Source organism: Suncus etruscus, chromosome 1 (assembly GCF_024139225.1).
Source record: "Suncus etruscus isolate mSunEtr1 chromosome 1, mSunEtr1.pri.cur, whole genome shotgun sequence".
NCBI lineage: Eukaryota > Metazoa > Chordata > Mammalia > Eulipotyphla > Soricidae > Suncus > Suncus etruscus.
The window spans coordinates 119725872-119750719 of NC_064848.1; the positions used below are offsets into that span (position 1 = coordinate 119725872).

A 24848-nucleotide genomic window follows, 5' to 3' on the forward strand; every position below is an offset into this window, starting at 1 on the left:
TTTTGGGTGCATAAAAACTGAAAAATCACTGTTTACAACAAAGATGAACTTAATATTGTTTTATCTTGTTTTCCTTATTGTATTGAAAAATTTTAAGTTATTTTTACCCCTAGTTAATTAAAATTTTCAAATAAAATGAGAAAATTTATAATGCATTCAACAAGATTTGATACATCTATATACATATTCTATGAAAGGATTTCATCATCTAGTTAACATAACCATTCTCATATATTTGACACAGAAAAATATATCCTATATATGAGATATAACATTTCAATTTATTCTCATATAAAATTTTAATGATTCAATAGTGTTACTAACAATAACCACCATGTCATATATTAAAACCTCAATATTTTTTTTCATATTGTTAAAAGTGTGTTTCTTTAATAATCTCTCCTCCCCCCCCCCCCCCACCGCACACCAAAAGCTCTGGAAACCTCTTTCTGCTATCAGTCTCTATGACTTTGGATTTTTAAAAAGTCTCTATATAAGTGATATCATGGAGTACTTATTGTTCATTCAACAGGTAGTTTCATTTAGCATAACACCTTCAAGGTCCAATACTGTTATAACAAATGGTAAAATATTTTTTTTCTTGGCTTATTAAATATTCTTGTGGAACCAGAGAGATAGCATGGAGGTAAGGCATTTGCCTTACATCCAGAAGAATGGTGGTTTGAATCCCGGCGTCCCATATGGTCCCCCATGCCTGCCAGGGATGACTTCTGAGCACAGAGCCAGGAGTAACCTCTGAGCGCTGCCAGGTGTGACCCAAAAACAAACAAACAAACAAAAATCACTCTTGTATGCAATTGTATGTGTGTGTTTCACATATTCATTAATCAACTGAGAGACACTGAGTTTGTTTCTATATCTTAACTTTTGAAAATAATCCTGCAATAAATATATAAAAACCATTATGTTTTTGATATCTTGTTTTCATTTCCTTTTGAATGGTGCTTGGAGATTATCAGATTGAATGCTGGGGATAGAACCTGGGTCAGTCGTATGCAAGCTAAGACCCTATCCACTGGCCTATCTTTCAAGACTTATGACTAATAGTTTTTAAGATAGATTTACCTTAATCTGTAGTGTCCTCAAATGCTTTCTGGAAAAATAGATCACAATAAGAGCATTCTTCCAAAGTATGCTGGCCACTAGATACCAATACTATTTTCCTTCCTCCCCAAACAATAGCCTTTTTGTATATTTTCCTCTGATTTCTAGTTTATGGTCAAAAGCACTTTAGAACTAAGATAACTGACAGAAAAGACTTTCACTTGACCATTTAACAAAAATGAATTAAATGCTTATGTGGTAGGCACTATTATATATAAATTAATCCAAAATAATAATAATCCAAAATAATCTTGATGTTATGAAGTGTGTTATCAATTGAAAGAGATTAATAGTTAATTAATTAATAATTAATTAATTAAATAATTAACTAACATAGCATTATATTTGATTATAAAAAGTCATGAGTAAATAAGCAATAATAATAGTTATGCCAGTGGCATTGGTCTGTGATTGTATGCATGTGCTTATAAAAATTAATCTCCATAATGTGGAAAAGTAAAAGTAGCTATTCAAAGAAAAAATAATCACCTAAGGATAATTTAAGATAATTTCAGAAAAAGAATGTATCACACACCAAAGACTGTTGGCCTATTCTCCTTGTCTGGTTTTCACAAATTCATTACAATCTTAAAAAGTGTGAATTCCAATGATGAGAAGCCCCCAAAACTCAAGTGCAGTTTTCCCAGGCTCTCTGTGATATGGATAAAAACTGAGACCTCTCAAGGCCCGGGTGAAGGAGCAGAGCATCTTGGCAGAGGGAGTTTGGAAGGTGATTATCTCTGTGCTTATTCTTCAATTCATCTTTTCAGAAAATCCACTCCCTGCTAGTATGTCAATTGAAGAGAAAGTTCAGTGGGAAGCATGTTGTGCTTTATTAGTTGGGGGAGAATTTTACCTAAGCCAACTTGAAAAAAAAGCATACAAACATAAGCAAAGTAACAAGCCACACTGACAGCTATGATTAATACGGTCATGAAGGACCTGATCTTCCCTAGAGAAATTGTGTGTAAGAGAATCTATGTGAATGCAGAGGGCAGCCTGTGTTGAGGATTCATTTGGATAACGCACAGAAGAACAATGTGGAATATCAAACTGAAATATTTTCTAGTGCCTAGAAGAAGTTGGCAGGCAAGAATGTTACTTTTAAATCCAAGAGTTTCAGTATAAACAAAAATGATAAAATAGCATTCACAGTAGGAAATATAAATGACATTTGCCTCTTGTTTAGGCAACCAAAATGAGATCAAAGTGGTATAATTCTAGAAAGAAGAGAAATACAGGAGGCACATGGGGTGGGGTCACTGATATCCAGTCAAGTGAGTCAGAGAAAATTTCATGGAGGGGCATTTAATTCTGATAGCAAAAGGCAGCTACTTAAGTGTCTTATGAAAAAGAGGGACCTGGTTTTAGAATAAGAAAACCCTTTCTGTTATCTAGATGAAAGCAAAGTAAGAGGGAAAGCTTTCATGCCTATGAGAAATCTTTTAGGGCAGACCTAAAAGACCTTTTAGGGCTGATGATATGAATTGAGGAGACAACTGCAGAGATGGAAAAAAGGCATGTAGATTTGAGTCCTATGATAGTGATGGGATTAGTAAGTATCAATGTTACCACTGTTAACAGTAATGAAAACTGAGGAGCAGGGATGTCTCAGACCTTTCAGAGGAATTAAATGGGCAGATTGTGGTGATGCCATCTCCAAAGATAGAGGGAAAATAAGGACAAATGAGGGTTGTGGAAAGAAGGGAATACATATTTTCATTTCAGAAATTTTATATTTGAGTTGCTTATTAAATATCTAGGTGTGGGAAGATCTTAAGATGAATATTGGAGAACCAATGCATAAAAACCTCACCGAAAGACAAAAAGTCAATTTTCTCAGCAAGAGCTTTAAATAGAGATGAAAAATGGACAGAGAATTTAAGGGCCTGCCAAATTTAGAGGTTTGACAGAGAAAAATGAAAATGTAAATAAGATCTCGAGGAAAAAAAAGAAAAGGCTTTATGCAGTTTCCAAGAAGCTAAGAGAATATTTTCTTAAACGTTTTTAAAAGAAGTGGTCAACCATATCGAATGTTGCTGAAAGGCGGAGTAAGATGAATACACAGAGATCACTAGTTTTGGCAACATGAAAGTAGCCTTCACAAACCAGGAGCAAATGAATGAATCATCTCTTCAAAGCCTAGACATCTAGCTGAATTGCAAGAGTAAAATTACAGACGAAAGGTAGAGAAATCAAAAGAGGAGGATTCAAAGAAAATTGTACCGCAACTTTGCAACTTTAGTGGATTTTAAGCTTAGATAAACTACACTGAGGCACATATGTCACAGCAGAACAATGTGCAAGGTAGTTTTTAAGAACTTTAATATACTATCTAGTGTATATTTGAAATCTGTGTAAATATGGGTCTTGGAATTTATCAGCACAAGATAATCATTTTATTGCTCTGGATTCAGGAAATGGAAAGGGATTGTTAAATAGACTTATCATTTAAAGAATTGCCAAGGAAAGTCTGCAAATATACTTCTACATACTTTTTTTTTTTTTTTTTTTTTTTTGGTTTTTGGGTCACACCCAGCGGTGCTCAGGGGTTACTCCTGGCTGTCTGCTCAGAAATAGCTCCTGGCAGGCACGGGGGACCATATGGGACACCGGGATTCGAACCAACCACCTTTGGTCCTGGATTGGCTGCTTGCAAGGCAAACTCCGCTGTGCTGTCTCTCCGGGCCCCCTTCTACATACTTTTTAAAAGACCATTTACTATTCATTCCTTCCTCTTTCCAGAGCAAAACTGCCTCAAACTTAATAATTAATACCAATCTCCCTCTTGCTAAACAGCCCAAATACCCTTTATTATTTAAATTACACAAAATTTGAATCTGCATAGATTACAAGTAGAGAACAGAATCTTGAAACCACATAAGATAATCACACTTAGTGTTAAAACAGAATACATTAATCTTTTCTGGCACTGCTCTCCCACTGAAACCACAGAGCTCAATGCTATTCTTCTAGTGAGTCATGCTGTAAAATTTCCAGTTGACTTATCTACAGAGAGATGGCACCACATGAAACAGAGCCCACGTAAACTTTGAGGGGAAAAAGGAGCCTTCATATTTTAGACCTTCTGCTATGGCACAAACATAGAGTCTGGGAATAAAGGTCAGCAACTACTGCCTGCCTTGTACGCAGGAGTCCCACAAAGACTGCTGGCTTGATCCTGGCATGCTAGATCCAAGTGTGGGCAGCAAGAACTGCAACCAATTGTGTGCAACCTGAGTCACTGCAACAATTTAGGGAAGGAAAGAGGAGGGATAGATTATTATTTTTTTAAGTCATATAACAAGATCAGGGCTGAGTTCCAGAGTTCCAAAAGCTAGCCAAGTTGCAAGGATGAACATAAAAATCTTTCTAAACTTAACATTCTGTTTTATCTAAATCTGAAAAGCAACATTTATAAAGGATATTTCGTGAGTCACATTTACCTGTCTCTTAAAAATAAAACGTCACTTAAATATTAACATTACTGAGGGTCAAATATGGGCACCTGCATTTTCCTTGCTAGTTTTGTTTGTTTTTTGGGCCACACTCATTGATGCTCAGGTACTACTCCTAGGTCTGTGCTCAGGAATCACTTCTGGTGGTGACTCTTGGGGGACTAGTAATCAAATCAGAGTCAGAAGTGCAAGGCAAGCACATTACCCATTGTACCATCTCTCTGCTTAGCATCTGTATTTTCAATTATCTCCTCCTTAAATGTTTCCCAGGCACACTGAAACCTGAAAATTCCTGTCCTAATCATTTGCCTATAGTGTCTACTGAAGGACTTTTATAAATTTGCTTTTTTGTTCACCTCTTGGTTTCTTTTCCCTAACTCATTTTAAGCAACCCCTTGAGACTATTGTTTTGAACTTCTGTATTATTCCTTTCTCTAAATGCTCAGAAATCTTCTGGGTACTTCATAGAATAAAGAACAATATCCACACTTCTTAGTATGATAATATCTAGTCATGTCTTTAGCCATAGATTTCGACTCCGTCTTTTAAGTAGCTGAATCTTGACCCAATTAAAATTGATCAAGTACCGAATACTTGCACTAAACTATAACACCTTCTGGACTATTTGTTTACCACTTCTAGAAGTTGTTTTCTCCACTTGCCAACAAGCCTGTTTTCCCACAAAGTTAAACTGATGAAAACCTTTTAAATGCATCATGCCTACTAACTTATAAAAGCTGGAAATAACAATCTTTTTCCCTATGTTAGCATCAATAACATAAGTTTTCCATGGATCTGCCATAATTTTCAAATAATCCTGTTCTCTAGCTACAGTAAGTTTAGAGGTTGATATTTGATCCAAACTGACTACCAGAGTGCCATACCTGCTTGACAGTGATTGATTGTTCTGACTGAAACGAGGCCAGTTATTGTCCTTGTCATCTAGATTTTGTTCCATTGGTCAAAATTAATAGGCCCAGGATTGAAACATGACTCTCTGGATTGAGAGTGAATGGTCATATTACACTCTCTACTTTGGATCAAATTGATATATAACACTAAGAAGTTGTTCATGATCATATCAAGGTTTTTTCTTCCAATAGCTTCAGAGACTGTAAGTGTGGGGAAAGAGAAGCATTTTATAGGGATTCAAGGCTGGAGGCAATTCCTTTAGCTGTCCTGGTTCAAAATACTCTTCAAACAATATTCCCTGCTGCCTTTAGGAACAAGTAAGATCTAGTGATACTATAGGAGAACCACCAAAAAGAAATTTCTTTCCCTGTTCACTGATTTCTACCATTTATTACTTTGCTTTTTCCATAGGAACATTTTGCAAAAAGTGTCGTGAAACATTTATTAACCATAAAAATTAATTATTTACAAGAGATAGAATCTCTCCCCCCCCCTTTCTTCTTTCACTCTCTCCCTTTGAAAATTGTGAAAGCAAGGGACATCTGGATTTCTGTGGATGAGTTTTCTATTGTGATCTAAGAAACCAGGCTGAGAGCAAAGATATATATATAAACATGGAGGATATTAAAATTTACTCTAAGACCAATTTACTTTCAATTGAACAGCAAGAATATTGTAAAGTATCTTTTGCATGCATCTGTAAGTGACTCAATGATTTCTGGTTGGTTTTTTATAATTTACTTAAGTTACAGAAAAACATATTTTAACATATATTCTAGAAAAAGATAATGGAAATTGCCTACATGGCCTTGTTGGAGTCTTTCAGGAATTTAAAAAAGACTGATAAAACAGCTTTAAAAGGTGCTAAACTTTCTAAACCTAAAGAATGATGATATATCAATTTAAGGCAATGTGTTCAAACTCAAATTTCATTTTAGACTCTTTCCATAAAAGAACATTTTTTCAAAATTTTGCTTATACAAGTAGTTAATTTCCATTGGTGATATAAAAACTACAACAACCTAAAATTGTGGATAATGAATAAGAAATGAATGAGTGATATAGGAATAATTGAAAAAGCATAGAATAAAATGTAATATTGAAACTGAGATACTTTCCTATAATCAAATATTTGTTTCATCAAAAAATTTTAATCAGCTAAAGTATGATTATTTTGGTATCCAGTTAAAACTATAGTTAATTCCCCTATAAGGAATATTATATGACAATAATGAAAAAAAACATTTACTCTTAAAAATTTACTTACAGTTCCTTATAAAGAATATTTTTGTGAGTCAACAGTATAACATTACTTGAAAAGACATGGCAGTTTAACCAGAACTGTCCATCTGATAAAAAAAAAAGATTATATAAAATACCATGCACTTTGATGAATGACCTTTTGAATAGCTTTCCCCATCCTATATCATTCATTTTAGTTAGATCAGAGTAATGTATTAAATCTGGAAACAGCCCTGTTAAAGCATGTCTTTAGATTTAAATCATTCACTAAATGGAATTTCCACTTCCAATTCTATACACACATTGTCAAATACTTATGTTTTTGTTCTGACAGATTTTGTCTAAATTACTAATGTCAGAAAACATAGACAATATATTGTATGGTAAAAGTCACTGGACTAAATATATATTTTTCATGACCAGAGTATATATAATTCCATAATGACTTATTGAAGTGATATAACTAATAAACATTTTATTAAAAGTACAACCTAAATACAACTATGATTCATACGAGAGGTGTGTTTAATTTGCCCACAGCTTCCCAATAAATACTCAGCAGATAGCATTTAAAACTTCTGTGGGAAGAAAAAAAATTCATAGCAAGAGAGATTTAAGACATTTTGAAAATAGTTTGGTTAAAACTCTTCACCTGGGGCCGGGCGGTGGCGCTAAAGGTAAGGTGCCTGCCTTGCCTGCGCTAGCCTTGGACGGACTGCAGTTCGATCCCCCCGGTGTCCCATATGGTCCCCCAAGCCAGGAGCAACTTCTGAGCACATAGCCAGGAGTAACCCCTGAGCGTTACCGGGTGTGGCCCAAAAACCAAAAAAAAAAAAAAAAAACTCTTCACCTATAAATAAAATCGCTGGAGGTCTAGTAATATATTAGCTTAATTGTTAGATTAACGTTGATTCTAGATAATAATTAGTAACTTAACAAAAAACAAATTTAGTAATAAAAATATCCCCATATTCCACAGCCAGATGAAGGATTATAATTTTCTCTTTCCTTCCATGTATCATTATATTATATATTTATTTAACACTAAATTTTATTTAAAGACATTTGTTATGTAAATATAAATTAATGTATCAATTAATTTAATATAGAATTATGTCATATAATTTCTTTTCTAAAATTCTTTTCTTTTTAAAATTATTAATTTAAACTTATATTGTATGTAGCATAATATTTTACATTAATAATAACTTTTAAATTAAATTTTAATAAAATTTAAAAAATACAATAATTTTGTTTTGCATTATACAGTCTCCAGTTGTGTTTATAATACCACTTCAAAAGATACACAATCTACAACAATCTAGACACAGAAGGGACCACTTATACTAGCAGCCCGGGGGGCAAAGAAGGGGTGATATGGATGCATCCTGGGAACAGGGGTGGAGGGAGGACAACATTGGTGTTGAGAATGCCCCTGATTCAATGTCACTATGTACCTAAAATACTACTGTGAATGATTTGTACTCCACTTTGGTCAAAATAAATATTATTAATAAAAAAATGATTAAAGAACTTAAAGCAAAAAAAAACAACAATAAAGAAACAAAAAAGTAGATTGTCACACTAATATTCTTCTAATTACAATAAAATCACCCACTTCTCAGTCTTGGATTTCCCACACTTTATATTCCCATTCCCCTCTCTCAGCCAAACAAAGGTCTGTTTTCTAGTTCAAGGGTTGTGTCTGGATTTGTTTTGACTGTTCCCTGTTTTGTTCTTTAAGTATAATAATATAAATATTTATATAATATAGTTTCTTCTCCAGGTTGGAGTGTTAGCGCAAGATAAGGCCCTCTGTCTTGTGCGCGATAGCCTAGGACGGACCGTGGTTTGATCCCCAGCATGCCATATAGTCCCTCAAGCCAGGAGTGATTTCTGAGTGCATAGCCAGGAGTAACCCTGAGCATCAAATACTCTGACAAAGAAATTAAAATTATATTTTTATTGTATTACTCTTTCAAACATCACGAATCTTCATGAGAGAAATAATATGGGAGGTAAATTATTTGCTAAACTTGTGGCCATCTCTAAGACCACATATGGTCCAGAGCACAGCTAGGTGTGATTCCTGATCATAAACAAGGAATAGGCCTACTCCTTTCTCTTTGTCTCCTCCCCAAAACACAAAAATAGTAAAACAAACATTGCAAATATTCCGGCAGAATATTTAAATTTGAAATGAAAAGAGATTATATATTTGCTGGTGGTAGACAACTTACTTAACAAATTAAGACAAAAAAAAGATTTCATTTAAAAGTGTGTTAACCTGATTTATCTATTAAATATTTCAACATGTATTATATATCCAGACAGCACAAATATTAGAGTGAAGCCTGTTATGAGAAAGTGCAGTCATTGGTATCAACATTTATTTAATGAATAAACTATTCAATTATATTTGGGCCTAAAAGGTATAAAATAATGTAATGCATTTAGATTCATCCTTCTTTTAAGATATTAAACAGAATCAATCCATTAGTATCTGTTTATTCATACCTTGAGAAGTAACCATTATAGTGAATTTTATACGCTATTTAAAATGGAAAATTTTTAATATTTCTATTTGTTGATGATGTTTAGTTATTCTTGGTTGCTGTATGTAATAATGCTTAATATTATATTAATATTAATATTTAATAATAATGTTTAATAATGTATTTGTTTGATATCAAACTGCCATAACAATTCTGCAGATATCTCTGTGTTTTTATGATACAAAATACGTAATTTGAAATAAAAATGTTTGGATCTTTTTTCCAATCTTTACATCTTGTATTTATTTTGTTTGCTTAAACCTGTACTGCAAAGACATTTAACACCATGTTGAAAGGAGTATTTGAAGTGAACCTTCTTGCCTTATCTCTGATTTGAAAGGGAAGCTTCTTTATTAAGTATAATAGAGCCTGTGACTGATGATATTGTTTCAAAAAGTGACATGATGTGATCAGATTCTTTTCAGAAAGATTCCTCATGACAGCAGAATGGGACAGAACAGAATTATCTAAGAGTCATATTATAAAAATCACCATTATTTAGTACAAAAGCCATAAGGGTGTAATACTCCATCAGTAGAACACTTTTCATAGATCTAACTCTCACCAGAGTAGCATGTAATTGCATTTGCACTTCCTTGAGTCATCAAGTTAGACAAATTTTAATATACCACAAACCCTTACTGGATAAAAAGCCTTCCTTGTATAATTTCTAAAGCTACAGTTATTTGTGATTCATTACAGCTACTATATATTGCACCATTACACAAGGAAAAAATACCACTGACACTCAAAGTGATCAGTTAAATAAACATAGCCAATAAAATGGTAACACACAGCAAATCATTTTTAAGATTGTATAATGAGTCAGGGAAAAAAATTCAAAGGCTCTCTATGAGAAGAATGAGTCATTAGACTTTACACAGTCTGTTGTTTGCATAGTAAGGAAGAAGAGAACAATTACCCTGCCATTATTTTATAAATAAATATTCATTTAAAACTGCATTTTGTTCTCAAAGATCATTGTATTCAATAGTAATTTTTTTCTTCTTTTTGGCTCTTTTTTATTCCATTCCATTTTCCTATTTAGATACATTATACAGGCTATACAGATCATAATGTTTTAATCCTACTTTAAAATTATCTAAAGCTGGGGCCAGGCGGTGGCGCTAAAGGTAAGGTGCCTGCCTTGCCTGTGCTAGCCTTGGACGGACTGCGGTTTGATCCCCCGGTGTCCCATATGATCCCCCAAGCCAGGAGCGACTTCTGAGCACATAGCCAGGAGTAACCCCTGAGCGTTACCGGGTGTGGCCCAAAAAACAAACAAAAAAAAAATTATCTAAAGCTTTACAAAAGGACTAAATTAATAATACTGTATACATTTTAAAATATCTTCACTCCTGAACCACTGTCAGTATAGTTTTAAAAAAAAAAAGTCACATGCTCATAAAAAATGGCTCAAAGAAACAATATCTGCAATAGCAATGAAGTCTAATGACAATTCTGCTGACATTTCATTTATCACAAAATTAAATCATGTGGAAAATGATTTCTAAACTAAGAGAATAATTAAGAAGAAAAACAAAATTTGATTGATTGTTAAAGTAAGAAACTTAAATTATCTGTTTTCAGAGAGCATGGGTTGATATTGTTAACTTTACCACTATTTAGTAGGTATTATCATTTAATACTCTCATTTAAAAAAACATATTTTTAATGTTCAAACAGTAGGGCAACAAATCCAATCCAAAGCTGTGCTAAACCTAAGGGTCGTATTGTGTTGTTTTCTGTTTTGTTTGATTCTTGGTGTTATATATTGTTTGAAAAAGTAAACTCTTTACTGAGACTTTGTCATCTTTGGTTACAAAGAAATCTTAATTATAATGGCATTCTTTTTAAATTTCTTTAAAAGAAATGGTGGTGTACATTTAATGGGTAACCATTGTCAGCAGCATGCAAAGTGCTTAAACTGTTACACTTTCCCTACAATTCTATAATAGTCTTCTTTTTTTAATAGATACAATTTTTTTTTCTGAGCTACCTTGGCTAGCATTTGGGCCATTTTGGGTGGTGCTCAGTGCTCAGGAATCAGGATGTGCTGGGCATCATGACCAGGGCTCCTTCATGCACAGAATGGGGTCCTGTATAACTAACTTTGTGGCCTTCGAGGTGCACAAGACCTAGAGTACATGTTTTGTATGCTGGAGATTCAGATCAGCCCCTTACATTGTATCCTCCTCTTGCATCATGAGGAATGCTCCTGAGCTCTGAATTGGTTTTGGATTTTTTTTTTAATGAAAACATGCCTTTTTTCTATGCCTATAAACTGGAAAGTATACTTAGATGAAATGTGTAAGTGTGTGTGGTTGTTAGATCCAATTACTGTTTAAAGAACTCCGAAAAACTAATAAAACACCAATGTTGCATTGTATGATTTCAAGAATCACTAAAATATTTTCCCATCACCTTCTCTAAAATATAGATTATTTTGATTCCTAACAAAGTCCTTTAATAAGTAATTTTTTAAATTTATTTTTGGTTTTGGGCCACACCCAGTGATGCTCAGGGGTTACTCCTGCATATGCACTCAGAAATCGCTCCTGGCTTGGGAGACCAAATAGGGCTCTGGAGATAGAACCGAGGTCCATCCTGAATCAGCCTGTGAAAAGCAAATGCTCTACCACTATGCTATCTCTCTGGCCCCAATAAATAAAATCTTTACTATAAGAAACTATAACCATTTTTTCACTAAGCAATAGTTTTCCAAAAACCATGATAGAACATTTTTATTTTTATTTGTCATCACAGTTTAATGACATGTCCCTTTATTTGAAAATGGTTGATTTTAAATAGTTTTTCAAGTTACTCAAGAGACATGCTACATTTCAACAATACATGTAATGAGATGCCTATTCATTCTTATATGCCTACAAGATTATTCTTGATTATATAAACCAAAGTATCTTTATTAAACTTTAAAGACACTAATCATTCTAGACATAAACTAGTTTATTTAAAAAATACAGCATTTACTGTATTATGGTAAAATAGGATTTTACTAAATAGTTACTAATTTTACTAGATTCATAACCCGTTCTATCAAATCCTCCTAGGGGACTTCATAGGCTTTTGGTTTATTTCCTCAAAGGTCTTTCAATACACAGATATCATCTTTCTATGAGCCTCTATACCCCATTCAGAGTATATCCTATACTGCATTATGACTAGCTAATTACATGCATCCCATCTATACTACCCTTTCTTATACCTCACAGATATATCTCAGTTGCCTTATCTACTGACACTTTCACCTGATTCTAAATATCAGATCTCCAGATATCAATGTCAAGAGGATTTAAAAGAGTCAGATATGGAGATGTCTCCCTTTTAACAACAGCATCAATTCTTCCCTGATGATCTATAAATCTTTTAATATTTTCTAAAGCTCCCTTTGCTATGCGATCTCAACACAATTAAATTAAACTAAAACTTCCTTTCATCTTTCCTCTTTTCCATCATTTTACATCTTGTACAATTCATATATCTTTGGCATAGTTAATCACATGATGTTTTAATTATTTATATCAAAATAGGGTTATATAGGGTTAGGGTTAGGGGTTAGGGTTATATAAATGGAGGGGCTGGAGCAGTGACGCAATCAGTAAGGCATCTGCCTTGCTGGCACTAGCGTAGGACAGACCATTGCTCAATCCCCAGGCATTCCATATGGTCCCCCAATCCAGGACCGATTTCTGAGCGCATAGCTAGGAGTAACCCCTGAGCATTACCGGGTGTGGTCTAAAAACCAAAAAAAAAAAAAAGCCAATAAGTGTATTAATGGAGAATATGTTTAAAACAAGCACGCTTAGGTTGAAAGCATCCTAAAATAGTTATTTCCTCCAACAATTAACTTGGAGGAAAATTTTATAAATTCTTTCTAGTTTATAATTACTCATCTCACCTCAACTATTCTACTCAAAATATTTCTGGTCAAAATGATCTGAACAAATCAAGATTTTAAAAATTTCACAGTAGGGGGCTGGAGAGATAGCATGGAGGTAGGGCATTTGCCTTCCATGCAGAAAGATGGTGGTTCAAATCCTGGCATCCCATATGGTTTCCTGAGCCTGCCAGGATTCCTTTCTGAGTGTAAAGCCAGGAGTAACCCCTGAATGCTGCCAGGTGCGACCCAAAATCAAACAACAGCAAAAATTCCATAGTAAAGAGAAAGATAAAAGATATAAAGATATAAAAGTAATAAAGATATAGTATTAGAGACAAAGCTCTCTGATCAATGAATCAGAATCAAATAATTAAGGACAAATCACATAAATACTGGCAGTTAATTTTTGATAAAGGAACTGAGAACACAAACTGGAGTAAAGAAATTCTCTTCAATAAATGGTGCTGTCAAAACTGGATAACTATGTGTAAGAAATTAAAGCTCAATCCATATCACACACTTTATACAAAAGTCAATTCAGATTAGATCAAAGACCTAGACATGTGACCAGAAACTATAAAGTAGACTGAGGAAAATATAGACAGAATGCTCCATGATTCAAACTCAAAGCATATTTAATGATTTGAAACTACTGAAAAGGAAATAAAATAAAAAATAAACAAATGGCACTACATCAAATTTAAGAGTTTCTACATGGCAAAAGAAACAAGGGCTAAAACTAAAAGAAAGCTCACTGAATAAAAAAATGTACATTCAGCATTTCAGATAAATATTTGATATCAGGGGCATATAAAGAATTCATTTTGATCAACAAAAGCAAATTCAAAAATAAGCAAACTCAAAAACTCTATAACATAAAGTGGCACAAGTAAATCAAAAGACACTTCTCAAGGAAGACAATCAGATCACCAATAGGCACATGAAAAAGTACTCAACAGCACTTAGCATGACAGACATCCAAATCAAGAAACAATAAAAACTTGCCATATGACAAGCAATTCAATTTTTTGGTATCTCTCCCCAGAACTTAAAAGCATTCATTCAAAAGCATGTCATCATACCATTATTTATTGCTGCAATGAGTATTATTTTAAGACATGGAGTTAATCTAGGTGTTCAATAACAGAAAAAAATGGAATATGAAAATGGGTGTTACATCTACCAAGGTGGCAGGCAGGGACTGTTGATGGTGGTGGGAGGTGGGGTATAATAAACTATGAGATTACTCGTTATGGCACACACTGGTAGTCAGATTGGTGTTGAAATATTATAAGCCTACTGGGGAGTGCTGGGAGGCTTGGCAGGCCCCCAGCCGTCCTTGTCTGTTTCCCTGACTCCAGGTCTTCCCTGGGTGCCAGCTCAGATGGCCAGAAGTCGGTTCAGGTGGACTCTTAGTGGTCCTCAGGCTTCCTCCCTCCCTCCATAATCCAGGGGGGGCGGTGCATGGGGAGGAGGGCGGGCAGACATCTGGCCTCTGGTTTCCTCTTTGATTCTGGAGACCAGCTCTTGCCAGGTATGGGGTTTGGGGAGGCCCCATATCGGAGACCTTCTCCTTGGCCTGGGGAATGCTGGGAGGCTTGGTAGGCCCCAAGCTGTCCTTGTCTTTTTCTCCTGACTCCAGGCCTTCCCTGGGTGCCAGCTCAGATGGCCAGAAGTGGGTTCAGGTAGACTCTTAATGGTCCTTAGGCTTACCCCTACCACTCCCTACACTAATGGAAATGTGCTTTGGGAGAGGGCAGGCCGTTTTAGTACTGGTTTATGTTGAGACAGTCACTGGAATTTTTTTCTCCTTGTTTTCCTATTGATAGTATTATATGCATATATTTTATATATCCATAACATCCATCTTGTATTGTGACCTTGATATCGCCCTACAAATCTCATTTCTAAGATTTTACTGCCTCAGTCCCAACCCTTATTTCCCCCCATCTTCCCATGTAGGTGCAGCTCATGACATGAAGCTCACCACATAGAGTGATAAATGCAGTTAGAGAAATAACTACACTGAAAACTATCATAACAATGTGAATGAATAAGGGAAAAAGAAAGCCTGTCTTGAGTACAGGTGTGGGTGGGGTGGGGAGTAGATAGATCTGGAAAACTGGGTGTGGAATCCTGCACTGGTGAAGGGGGGTGTTCTTTACATGACTGTAATCATACATCTACAATTATATTTGTAATCATGGTGTTTAAATAAAGATAATTTATTAAAAAAAGAAATATTATAAGCCTAAATGTCAACTATTACTAAGTTTGTAAATAATGGTTCTTTAATTGACTAAAAACTTTAAAGACAAATAAAAGACTTCCATGACAAAAAAGTATGAATTAATTCTCTTTACAAGGGTCTTAAAAAGGAGGAAAGAAAGAAAGAAAGAAAGAAAGAAAGAAAGAAAGAAAGAAAGAAAGAAAGAAAGAAAGAAAGAAAGAAAGAAAGAAAGAAAGAAAGAAAGAAAGAAAGAAAGAAGAAAGGAAGGAAGGAAGAAGAAATAAAAAAGAAAGAAAAGAAAGATGGAAAGAGAAAGATGGAAAGAAAGGAAATAAAAAAGAAGGAAGGAAAGAAAACAATTTAAAATTACAATTGTATGGAATTCTAATTTTAGTTTTAATTTGATATATAATCAGGTTTTTATATAAATAATATATAAATATATAAATAATATGTAATTTTATATATAATCAGGTTATCGACTCATTTAATTAATAATGTTTCCAATATTAACTTACCCTAAAACTATCTTTTATTAGGAAATGTCTTCTTCAATATCATGTTCTAGGTCTTATATTTTATTTAATTAGATAGCCATGAAACAAATGATTAGATTAGCTCTTTTCCAAATGACTTGGAACTAAAAAGAATTCACATTTTCTATAACGTGCAGTTTTCATTCTCAGACACATGCAGTATATCATGCATAGTTTCTGCATCCAAATTGTTCAGTTCTGCTTCACGGTTCCTGCACACAAATTGCTCACAAGGTGACACTGTGGTCAAAAAATCAAAAATCAAAATAGGAGACAATGAATACCACTACAACACGTAGAAAAACCCACAATACAAATGTGACAATGGGGAAACAGCGCAGGCCAGCATCAGACATAGAGAATGAAGATGACAATTCTGAGGACCAGATAATGACTGAACAACTAATCAACCTCTCAGATAAGGACTTCAGACTAGCAATATGGAAGGTGCTCAACAGACTCCAAGAAACCATGGATCGAGTTGAACAGAACACTAATAAGAACCAAGAAAATATGAAGGCAGAAATGACAAAACTCCAAACTGAAATAACATGTCAACTAACAGGCCTGAAAAACTCAGTAAACGAAGTGAATGACAAAATGGATAAGCTCTGGGACAGGGTATCAGAAGCTGAGAATAGACTTGGTGCTGTGGAAGATGAGATACATAACAATTCCATACAGCAGGAGAGATTGGACAAAAAACTTAAAGCAAATGAGCAGACAATGGAAAAATTAGTCAAAGAATGGGAACAGACGAAAATAGAAGTCTATGATAAGATCAACAGAAACAACTTAAGAATCATTGGAGTCCCAGAGACCCAGGAAGAAAATTTCCAGGAAGAATCAATGGTCAAGAACATCATTAAAGAGAAACTTCCAGAGCTAAAGAATATATGTGATCAAATCCTGCATGCCCGAAGAGTACCAACCAAAAGAGACCCCAGAAAAACCACCCCAAGACACATCCTAGTCACAATGACAAATCCCACAGATAGAGACAGAATTCTGAAAACAGCAAGATCAAAAGGGGAAATCATGTTCAAGCAAGCTTCCCTGAGATTTACAGCAGACCTGTCACCAGAAACGCTCAATGCCAGAAAGCAGTGGTGGGATATTGTGACAAGACTGAATGAAATGAATGCTTCACCCAGAATACTATACCCAGCAAAACTCACTTTCCGGTTTGATGGAAGAATACATGGTTTCACAGACAAAAAACAGCTCAGAAACTTCACAGACACAAAACCAGTCTTAAGAGAAAAACTGAAAGACCTAATCTAAGACAAGACTACCCAAAAGACACACCAAATTTTGAAATAAAGATGGCGTTAAATCCCAGGACAATTCTTTCTCTCAACGTCAATGGACTAAATGCACCAGTTAAGAGACACAGAGTGGCTAAATGGATCAAAAAACTCAATCCAACCTTCTGCTGCCTACAAGAAACGCACCTGAATAGTCAGAACAAACATAGACTCAAAATAAAAGGCTGGAGAAAAGTTATCCAAGCAAACAACACCCATAAAAAAGCTGGAGTGGCCATACTAATATCAGATAATGCAAACTTTATACTCAGGAAGGTTGTAAGGGACAAAGACGGACATTTTATATTAATCAAGGGGTACGTAGAGCAGGAAGAATTCACTCTCCTAAACATATATGCACCGAATGAGGGGCCAGCAAAATATTTAATACAACTGCTGACAAATCTGAAAAATAATATCAACAACAACACAATAATTGTGGGGGACCTAAACACGGCTTTGTCAACACTGGACAGGTCAACCAGACTGAAACCCAACAAGAATATACTAGACCTGAGGAGAGAAATGGAAGAAAGAGGCCTAGTGGATATATATAGGACACTCCATCCCCAGAAACCTGGATACACATTCTTCTCCAATGTACATGGGACATTCTCCAGGATAGACTACATGCTGGCACATAAAACATACCTCCATAAGATCAAGAGGATAGAAATTTTGCAGACTACCTTCGCTGACCACAAGGCTCTGAAATTATTTGTGAACTCCAAAGGGACTCAGAAGAAACACTTTAACACCTGGAAGTTAAACAGCCTCATGCTCAATAACCAGTGGGTCCGAGATGAAATCAAGGAGGAAATAAAAAAGGTTCCTGGAAACAAATGACAATAAAGACACAAACTCTCAGAACTTATGGGACACAGCAAAAGCAGTACTGAGAGGAAAATTTATAGCTTTGCAAGCACACATCAGGAAGGAAGAAGGAGCTTACCTGAGTAGCTTAATGACACAGCTAATAGAACTAGAAAATGCTCAACAAAAGGACCCAAGAACAGGAAGACAGAAGGAAATAACAAAGCTGAGAGCAGAAATCAACGAAGTGGAAACTCAAAAAACAATCCGAAAGATCAACGAAAGCAGAAGTTGGTTCTTTGAAAAAATAAACAAGATTGATAGACCACTGGCAAACCTAACAAAGAAAGAGAGAGAGAGAAACTTGATAACTCGTATCAGGAATGAAAAAAGGAGAGATCACTACTGATATGACAGAGATTCAAAGGGTAATCAGAAACTACTTTGAAAAACTCTACGCCACTAAAAATGAGAACCTGGAAGAAATGGATAAATTCTTGGACTCTTATAATCTTCCACGGTTGAAGGAAGAGGATGTAGCATATCTAAACACCCCCATCACCATTGATGAAATTAAAACAGTAATCAAATGTCTGCCGAAAAACAAAAGCCCAGGTCCAGATGGATTCACTAATGAATTCTATCAAACTTTCCAAGAGGAACTACTGCCAATCTTGGCAAGACTCTTTCATGAAATTGAACAAACAGAAACACTTCCAAATAGCTTTTATGAAGCCAACATCACCTTGATACCTAAACCAGACAGAGACGCTACCAAAAAAGAAAATTACAGACCAATATCACTGATGAATGCAGATGCAAAGATCCTCAACAAAATCCTGGCAAATAGGATTCAATGCCTCATTAAGAAGATCATCCACTACGATCAAGTAGGTTTCATCCCAGGAATGCAAGGCTGGTTTAACATCCGTAAATCTATCAACATAATACACAACATCAATAACAAGAAAAATAAAAACCACATGATCATATCAATAGATGCAGAGAAAGCATTTGATAAGGTCCAACACCCATTCTTGATCAAAACTCTCAGCAAGATGGGAATGGAGGGAACCTTTCTCAATATAGTGAAGGCCATCTACCACAAGCCAGTGGCAAATATTATCCTCAATGGAGAAAAACTGAAAGCCTTCCCTCTAAATTCTGGCACAAGACAAGGCTGTCCCTCTCTCACCACTCCTATTCAACATAGCACTGGAAGTACTTGCTATAGCGATTAGGCAAGAAAAGGATATCAAGGGAATCCAGATAGGAAAGGAAGAAGTCAAGCTCTCACTGTTTGCAGATGACATGATACTCTACTTAGAAAACCCTAAAGACTCTATCAAAAAGCTTCTAGAAACAATAGACTCATATAGCAAGGTGGCAGGCTACAAAATTAACACACAAAAAATCAATGGCCTTTCTATACACCAACAGTAATAAAGAAGAAATGGACATTAAGAAAACAACCCCATTCACAATAGTACCACACAAACTCAAATATCTTGGAATCAACTTGACTAAATATGTGAAGGACCTATACAAAGAAAACTATAAAACTCTGCTCCAAGAAATAAGAGAGGACACACGGAAATGGAAACACATACCCTGCTCATGGATTGGCAGGATTAACATCATCAAAATGTCAATACTCCCCAAGGCATTATACAGATTTAATGCCATCCCTCTAAAGATACCCATGACATTCTTCAAAGAAGTGGATCAGACACTTTTGAAATTCATTTGGAACAATAAACACCCTCGAATAGCTAAAGCAATCATTGGGAAAAGAATATGGGAGGAATTACTTTTCCCAACTTTAAACTGTACTACAAAAGCAACAGTTATCAAAACAGCATGGTATTGGAATAAGGATAGGTCCTCAGATCAGTGGAATAGGCTTGAATACTCAGAAAATGTTCCCCAGACGTACAACCATCTAATTTTTGGATAAAGGAGCAGGAAATCCCTAAATGGAGCAGGGAAAGCCTCTTCAACAAGTGGTGTTGGCACAATTGGATAGCCACTTGCAAAAAATTAAACTTAGACCCCCAGCTAACATCATGACAAAGGTAAAATCCAAATGGATTAAAGACCTCGATATCAGCCCCAAAACCATAAGATATATAGAACAGCACATAGGCAAAACACTACAGGACATTACAGGCATCTTCAAGGAGGAAACTGCACTCTCCAAGCAAGTGAAAGCAGAGATTAACAGATGGGAATATATTAAACTGAGAAGCTTCTGCACCTCAAAGGAAATAGTGCCCAGGATACAAGAGCCACCCACTGAGTGGGAGAAACTATTCCCACCCAATACCCATCAGATAAGGGGCTAATCTCCAAAATATACAAGGCACTGACAGAACTTTACAAGAAAAAAACATCTAACCCCATCAAAAAATGGGGAGAAGAAATGAACAGACACTTTGACAAAGAAGAAATACGCATGGCCAAAAGACACATGAAAAAATGTTCCACATCACTAATCATCAGGGAGATGCAAATCAAAACAACGATGAGATACCACCTCACACCCCTAGAGAATGGCACACATCACAAAGAATGAGAATAAACAGTGTTGGCGGGGATGTGGAGAGAAAGGAACTCTTATCCACTGCTGGTGGGAATGCTGTCTATTTCAACCTTTATGGAAAGCGATATGGAGATTCCTCCAAAAACTGGAAATTGAGCTCCCATACGATCCAGCTATACCACTCCTAGGAATATACCCTAGGAACACAAAAATACAATACAAAAACCCCTTCCTTACACCTATATTCATTGCAGCTCTATTTACCATAGCAAGACTCTGGAAACAAACCAAGATGCCCTTCAACAGATGAATGGCTAAAGAAACTGTGGTACATATACACAATGGAATATTATGCAGCTGTCAGGAGAGATGAAGTCATGAAATTTTCCTATACATGGATGTACATGGAATCTATTATGCTGAGTGAAATAAGTCAGAGAGAGAGAGAAAAAACGCAGAATGGTCTCACTCATCTATGGGTTTTAAGAAAAAATGAAAGACACCCTTGTAATAATAATTTTCAGACACAAAAGAGAAAAGAGCTGGAAGTTCCAGCTCACCTCAGGAAGCTCACCACAAAGAGTGATGAGTTTAGTTAGAGAAATAACTACATTTTGAACTGTCCTAATATTGAGAGTGTATGAGGGAAATGTAGAGCCTGTTTAGAGTACAGGCGGGGGTTGGGTGGGGAGGAGGGTGATTTGGGACTTGGGTGATGGGAATGTTGCACTGGTGATGGGTGGTGTTCCTTTTATGACTGAAACCCAAACACAATCATGTATGTAATCAAGGTGTTTAAATAAAAAAAAAATTAAAAAATAAAAAAAAAAAAAAAAATCAAAATAGGTTTATACATCTTGAAAAGGTTATCTAACCTTTGAGATGCTTAACCTAATATTTTTCTAATATTATTTGACTAATGAAGCTAAAATAAATTATTTATTTCTAGCATTACCTAACTGAAACTTCTATTAAAAGGTAAATCCCTAACAAAACTCACTCTATAGTGAATCACGAATGTATCCCAGTGACTCATGAAATGTATAATTAGATAAAAGTGATTTAAAATAACTTTGAAGATAAAATGTAATGGTAAATAAATAGAAGAGGTATGTAAAAATTTACATTTCTGTTTTTACTAAAAGGAATAAATATCTATAAAGACATTTCAGTATAAATATCAAAATGAACTTATAAATATAGACAAAAGACTTCTGCAAGCATTTAAATTAAACTTTCCTCATTTAATATAGTTCAATTATTTGAATAATTACACATAAGCACATACAAATACAAGATTTTCTTTTATGGGAGCCAGAGCAGTGGCACAGCAGTAGGGCATTTGCCTTGCACATGGCTAACCTAAAACGAACCATAGTTTGATCCCCAGGAATCTCATATGGTCCCCCAAACCAGAAGAGATTTCTGAGATCATAGGTAGGATTAAACCCTGAGCATCACAGGGTGTGGCCTCCCAAAAAAAAACTCTTTTCTTTTATGAATTTTCATTTTTTTAGTCAAGAAAGTTCCCTAGGGGCCTGAGTGGTAACACATTGGAAGGAATGTTTGCCTTGCAGCACAGCTGACCCAGGACAGACCTGGGTTTGATCCCCAGCTAACTCCTATGGTCCCCCGAGCAAGGAGGAAATTTCTGAGTGCAGTAACCACAAGTAACCCCTGAGACACTGTTGAGTGTGGCCCCCAAAAAAGAAAGTTCACTAAAATCTATTATAATCATATTGGTGATGGCAAAGAATAATTGCCTATAGTATAATATATAGCAGGGGCAATATAGATAATATAATAAAATAGCGATAATAAAGCAAGTAGGGTATTTGCATTGCATATGCGGACAAACCTTGGATTCATTCTTAAGCATCGCTACTATGTTATACCAAGCTCACTAGGAGAGACTCCTGAGTACTGCCAAGTGTGGCCAAAAAAAAAATAAATAAATAAATTTTAAATAATATATATATCATGATCACCTATGTGGACCTAGGGAAAGAGAGACAATCATTTCTTTCAGAAACTAGTAATTATTTTAAAAAAAACTAACCAAACGATTAGAAATCAATATGTCATGACCATTGAATACCTTGTAAAATTAGTAATATCAGTTTCTTCTGAGGAAACTGAGGACCTAAAGGAGAGCCCTGCCCTGTGCTTTTCTGTCTTTTCTGAATCCTCAGAGCCCTGGGAAGCGAACCCCAAAAAATCTGCATTCTGAAGCTACCCAGCATGCATGTGAGTAAGAAATGGCTGACTGTGGGGATTGCCAGGTGGAGTGCTAATTGCTCTACCTGCGGAGTCTCTGCCCTGCTGTGCTTCTTCAAAGAAAACTGAGGACCCTGGAGGGGGCCCCTGTCCTGTGCTTCTCTGTCTTTTCTGAATCCTTGAAGCTCTCCTCAGAGCCCTGGGAAATGAACTCCCAAAAAACTGCATTCTGAAGCTACTCGCGAGTGAGTGAGTGTCGTGAGTGAGTGAGTGAGTGAGTGAGTGAGAGAGTAAGAAATGGCTGACTTTACAAGCCCAGAAAGGGGAAGCTGCTGAAACTCTGCTGGAACTCAGATGCCAGCACCCCTATCTGGCCTGTCTTCTGTGCTGTGCTCCATTTTTTGCCCTAATTTCATTCTGTGTGTAGCTCATCTACAGATGGCTGGCCTTCCCTGGAGCCTTCCCTGGAGCTGAGCTTACACGCCCAGAAAGGAGAATCTGCTGAACTCTGCTGGAACTCAGATGCCAGCTTCCCTATCTGCATGTCTTCTGTGCTCTGCTACATTATTGGCCTAATATCATCCTGTGTGTGGCTCATCTCTGATGGCTCGCCTTCCCTGGTGCCTTCCTGGAGGTGTGTTTTACAAGCGCAGAAAGGGGGAAGCAAACAACACCCATAAAAAGCTGGACTGGGCCATACGTAAGTATCAGATGATGCAGACTTTATTACTTAGGAAAGTTGTAAGGGACAAAAGATGGACATTTTGTATTAATCAAGGGATACGTACAGCAGCAGAAATCACTCTCCTAAACATATATGTACTGAATGAGGGGCCAGCAAAATATTAATAAAATTGTGGACAAATCTGAAAAATAATATCAATAACAATAATTGTGGGAGACCTCAACACGGCATTGTCAACACTTGACAGGTCAACCAGACTGAAACCCAACAAGAATATACTAAACCTGAAAAGAGAAGTGGAAGAAAGAGGCCTAGTAGATATATACAGAACACTCCACCTTCAGAAGCCTGGATACACATTCTTCTCTAATGTACATGGGACATTCTCTAGGATAGACTACATGCTAGCACATAAAACATAACTCCATAATATCAAGACAATAGAAATTTTGCAGGCTACCTTCACTGACCACAAGGCCCTGAAGTTATATGTGAACTACAAAGGGACACAGAAGAAAAACTTTAATACCTGGAACTTAAAAGCCTAATACTGAATAATCATTGGTCCAAGATGAAATCAAAGAGGAAATCAAAACCTTCCTAGAAACAAATGACAATGGAGACACAAACAATCAGAACCTATGGGACACAGCAAAAGCGGTACTGAGAGGAAAATTTATAGCTTTGCAAGCACACATCAGGAAAGAGGAAGGGGCATACCAGAATAGCTTAATGACACAGCTCATAAAATTAGAAAATACTCAACAAAAGGACCCAAAAATAGGGAGACAGAAGAAAATCACAAAGCTGAGAGCAGAAATCAATGAAGTGGAAACTCGGAAAACAATCCAAAAGATCAACAAAAGCACAAGATGGTTCTTTGAAAAATAAACAAGATTGATAGACCACTGGCAAAATTAACAAAGAAAGAGAGAGAGAAACTTGATAATTCGTATTAGGAATGAAAAAGGAGAGATCACTACTGATATGGAAGAGATCCAAAGGGTAATCAGAAACTTTTGAGAAACCTATGCCACTAAAAGTGAAAACCTGGAAGAAATGAATAAATTTTTGGACTCTTATAATCTTCCATGGTTGAATGAAGAGGATGTAGCATATCTAAACACACCCATCACTATCAAGGAAATTAAGACAGTAATCAAATATCTGCCCAAAAGCAAAAGTCCAGGACCAGATGGATTTACTAATGAATTCTTTCAAACCTTTCAAGAGGAACTTCTACCAATCCTGGCAAGACTCTCTCATGAAATCGAAAAAACAGGAACACTTTCAAAGAGCTTTTATGAAGCCAACATAACCCTTTG

General features: G+C 35.8%; 1 protein-coding gene across 1 annotated transcript in view; it reads right to left on the reverse strand.

Annotated features, from left to right (window-relative positions):
* The window catches only part of IMMP2L (inner mitochondrial membrane peptidase subunit 2), a 950803-nt gene that overhangs the window by 219090 nt on the left and 706865 nt on the right, over positions 1-24848 (reverse strand). The window lies entirely within an intron of this gene.